This window comes from Mustela nigripes, chromosome 7 (genome assembly GCF_022355385.1).
Source record: "Mustela nigripes isolate SB6536 chromosome 7, MUSNIG.SB6536, whole genome shotgun sequence".
Classification (NCBI taxonomy): domain Eukaryota; kingdom Metazoa; phylum Chordata; class Mammalia; order Carnivora; family Mustelidae; genus Mustela; species Mustela nigripes.
The window spans coordinates 52,051,592-52,056,559 of NC_081563.1; positions in this window are offsets into that span (position 1 = coordinate 52,051,592).

A 4,968-nucleotide genomic window follows, 5' to 3' on the forward strand; every position below is an offset into this window, starting at 1 on the left:
TTCAAAGATCAGATAAATTTTCTGGCAGACATGGGGCTGGTGGCCGACTGCCAGAGGTAGGAATGGCCCTGCCGGCGCGGGGTCAGCCAGGTTATTTTGACTCCTCGGCATGGGGTGAGGGGCCTTGGGAAGGAGAAATCTACAGTGTAGACGCAAAGAGATTCCTGTCTCTGATGAGCTGGACTTGGCTTTGCCTTCCAGCTTGGAACAGGAGAGGGAGGAGGAGGAATGGGGGCAAGGAGCTGGAAAAGGAAGGGGGAGAAGGAGCTGAGGAAAAAGAAACCTAGAGAAGGACCTACTTTAAAAGTCACTTGTCTTGGTTCCAGCTCTCCCCCAACACATCCCAAAGCCCTGGCATTGGGCCACAGGGTGTGGGTGACAAGGTGTGTGTGGTCGGTGACGGGAAACCCTTAGGCATCCAGGACAACTGGGGAGAGGCCAGGTAGGGAGGGGTGGGCAGGGCCAGGCATAAGTCACCACAACCAGTCCCCTGTCTCATGACCCTGAGTGCTCCTAGACTGATACCTTCAAACTTTTGATAGTGACATGCTTTTATGCTGCAACCGAGAACATGTAAAGATTCTCCCCAAATACTTGCCCTTATTAAATCAATGCATGCTATATTTTCAATTCTACTCTTATTTTTAAAATGCTGATTGCAACCCAGAACACTGTTTCCACAATGTACTATGGGTCATATCCTATGGTTCTGAAAACCACTGTTCCAGACTAGTACTTCCGATATACACCTGGGAGCTTGCTAAATGCAGATTCTAGTTCAATCAGACGGCAATGGAACCTGAGACCCTGCATTTCTAATAACCTGCCAAGGGATATAATGCTGCTGGTCCTCAGACCCAGAAGAAAAAAATCCCTGGATCACAACTTCCTGGTCAGCACCAAATTTCCAGCAAAGGGGCTTAGGGATCACGCATGCAAGGTGAAGGAAGATGAAGGGTACCTCCACAGAAGGTTGTCTGTCACTGAGTCTCCAGGCCAAGCTGCAACTGAAATGTAGCAAAGACATGATGGTATAGGCTGGCAAAGAACTGCTCTCCAGGGCCCCAGGCTGAACTGCTGTGATCTAGGAGCCCAGTGAGGGCACATCTGCCAGTCAGCATTAGCTGGGCCTCACACAAAAATGGAAGGAGGGAGAGAAAAGGAGAAAAGAAACGAAACTGTGGTTTGGGGACCTCACTCAGTACACTAGCAGGCAAGGTTGACATGTCACACTGGGATTACTCATTGGAATTCCAGCATTAATCAGCAGGAGCTGCCTTGTTACTGTTCCATCTGGAACAGTAACGCTGACTTTGCCTGTAGGCAATTATTATGGCAGTGGGTCCCACATAGAACTCTATAAAACACTAGCTCAAGAGGATCAACCAGAAATGAGCATGAAGTTCAAACAGGTTTGAGAAACAGCACGTTCTCTCCTCCAGCCTCACTTGGAGCATTTTTGTTCACAGTGGAAGATGGGACCCTATTTAATTTGCTTGAACTCATCCTTTTTCACACATACACAACCATGGAACTCTTTTTCTCTTTAATCTCATGTTCTGAACTGAACTGCATCCCTTCAAAATTCGTATGTTGAAGCCTCTGATATGACTGCATTTGGAGATAAGGTTATACAAGGTCCTCAGAGTGGGGTCCTAATCTGGTATGACTGATATTTTTACAAGCAGAGGAAGAGACACCAGAGCTCTTGGCCATTTGAGGTCACAGGGAGAAGGCCGCCATTTGCAAGCCAGGAAGAGAGGTCTCCCCAAAAACTAACACTAATAGCACCTTGATCTTTAACTTCTAGCCTCCAGAACTGGGAGAAAAATTGTGTTGTTGTTGGTATTGTGTGGGAGCCCAAGGAAGCTAATATTATTTAAAAGCATGCCATGGAACTCGCTTTAGGAAAGCAGATTAGACTTGTGCTTTTCAAACCCTTGATCTTCTAAGAGACTTATAAGTTCCTGTAGATGGGAGAGGGACTGAGATGCCAGTTTGGAGGTTAGGAAATGAAAGTCCACAAGCATGAAATGAGTGGCCCAAAGTCACACAGCTGGGCAGGACTGGACACATGAACTTCAGTCTCACTGTGGCTGACTCTGAAGACAGTTCCCCCATGATCCAGCAGCTGTAGTTGACTGAACATGGCATGATAGCCCCACTTAAAATAAAGAGGGATCTGTCTCCCTAAGCACAGACAGGGTGGTAAGAAAAATGGGTGTCGATCAAAGGTTTCCTAGAAAAGGTGATTCTAGAACGGGGCACAGAGTAGCCACGTTGGAAGTAACCAGGATCAAAATTGGTGAGACTCACTGATGGCAGGAATTCTAGTGAGGACCAGATATATCTTCCTGGCTGGGCAATAGAGAGCCAGAGTAGGTTCTTGAGCAGCAGGGCATGACATGGTCTTAGTTGGGCTAGGTGTGTGGGATGGCTGAGAAGGAACCTGGATACGGGAGGCCCAGGAGCCAGACTAACAGCAGAGTGACCCTGCAGAGGTGGAACATGGAAGGATGGGGGTGGGTGGTAACTTTGTCATTCACCTCCCATGCCTGCCCCCATGATCTTGTTGCCTGGTGTAGGAATGTAGGGCCTTGGGGGATGGCTGGATTTTTCCAGGCCTTGACATTTAGAGCTGGTCCTGGCAGTCAGCTCCTCCTAGCCTCCTGCCAGGGAAACTGACATTGAGGGGTGGAGGGTGGATGGAAAAACCATTTAAGGTACTAAATGCACACACACACACACACACACACACACACACACAGCACAGACGGCTGTTGGGCAGAGAGGCTCTCTCTTTCTCTGTTCCCCTGCTCTGTTCTCCACATGTGAGTGAACCCTAGCTCATAGCTTTGATTTCCACGCATCTTTCCAGACCAACTCATTCAGTCATTCAGCCCGGCATCATCACCACATGAAGAGGGAGAGAGTTCTAAGGCAGACTCTAGAGGAACGGGCTGGGGCACAAACCAGGGCATTAACTTGGTCCCCAAAATATGGCAACTGACCCTTCAGGACAATGACTCTGATGTCTGGGGAGATCTAGGGCTCTTCAGCATGCCTTAGAGGACAGAGGAGTGCTGGGGGCCGCCATCCTCCATTTGCCCCCTCCCTGTCATTCCCATCCAAACCAGACTTGGACCAGTTCAGCTCAGCTTTCACCGACTTTCACATATCGGGGCCCTCATACATCCATTCAGTGAACGGGATCTACATCTTTAAAAAACCATCATCCTAGGGATGGGCTGGGTTGGGGAAGGAGAGATACTGAGCTGTAGCTGACACTTCTGGCCACAAGGCAGGGATCACTGTGGTGACAGAGAAGCATGGGGGAAGCTCTGAAGCCCCCTACTTTATCCTCCTTAGCTCTCTTCTAAGAGCTAAGGAGGCTTCTCCCAGTTTACACCGTGGAAACTGAGTCCGGAAGACATAAACTAAATTGCCTGTCCCTAACCACACAGCCAGGATAGATCTCCTATCTTCCCCACGGTGGCAGGAATTCCAGCAGCTTTGGGTTACTGGGAGGACATCTGAAATAGGGCTGCCACTGCCTCAGTCCAGGAAACACCACTCATGGTACATTCTAGAGAGGCAGCAGGACATGAAGACTGAGAATAGAAGTTGGCATCAGAATCCTGTCTCCACCAGCCTCTTAGAACCTGTGTGACCTTAAGGAGGCTGTTCGACTTCTCTGGCTCTCATCTGTTAGGTGGGAACAGACAGGACCTCGCCCACAGAGTTATGGTGAGATGAAGTGAATACGTATCTGCAAAGTTCTTACAAACGTGCCCAACTCCTCACACGTGCTATAGGTCAGCAAAGATTACATGAATTCACTCACTTGATTCTGGGTGGTTCGTGCAAATAGTGGACTAGGAAGGGGGACGGCTACTAGGGACAAGCTGAGTTCAAGCCTGGGTCCTTTTCCACGACCTTGGATATAACCCTCTTCCTGTCACTCACTGCATGACAATTCGGGCTGGCAAATCCTGCAGGAAGTTCTGCTGCGTTCAAAGTCCAGCTTCCCACCATCCCCTTTCTGAGCTATCTGCCTCCTTCGCACCCTTCTTAGCCACAACACACATCCAGAAGGCAAACTGTCTGGGTCAGGAGCAGTTAGGACCTCTGCGTGGTGAGGCAGAAGAGGACTGGAGACCTGGCTCCCCTTGGCCGTGACAGACAAGAGGCAGTATCCCCCACTTCCTCCTCTACTTCCCTGTGTTGGGAGCTGTGACCACAACTCATTCCCCAGGCTTCCCTTCCGGAGCCCCTCCTGTGACCCGCCCCCTGCCCACCGTCCTCCCACAGTTGAACAGGCGGCTTCTCGTCTCCTGGTCCTGGCTGTTCAAGGCCACAAGGAGGGGCTGGAGTTGGAGCCCTGGCTGGAGACCTCAATGTCTTCCAGGTGTGGGGGAGGCCCAGCTGGATGGGCAGGTGTGGGGAGGGCTTGAGCAGCTGTGGGGTGTCTGGAAAGCATTTGGGCAGCTAATGAGCTCAGGATCTAATTAAAACATTGGAGGAGGAATCTGGTCCCAAGCCATGTGGCACAGGAAGTGTAGGCCAGGGGCCTGCCTAGGCCTGGGTTAAGTGGGAGGAGTGCTGGGCTGAAGAGTCACCCCACCGGTTCCTCTAGAACCTGAGCTGCTTGGATTCCCAAGGGACCAGGGACATTGACACCACATCACTGCTCTCTGCAGAGCAAATCGGTTGGAGGACTAGGGGAAGGGAAGGTTAGGGGGGAAGCCCAGAACTCTGCCCAGCTAGGTCCCAAGTGCTTCTGGTACTGGAGATGAGGGAGCAGGATCCAGATGAAGAGAAAGCCAAGGAAGATTCACCAACCTGAGAGCCCACACCACCCCCAAAATGTGGGCATCCCGGTGCGGCAAAGCTGAGGCCATCGGTCCCCACCATTATTACCTCATCACCACCATCACACTGCTTATCAGCACTGTCACAACTACAGTC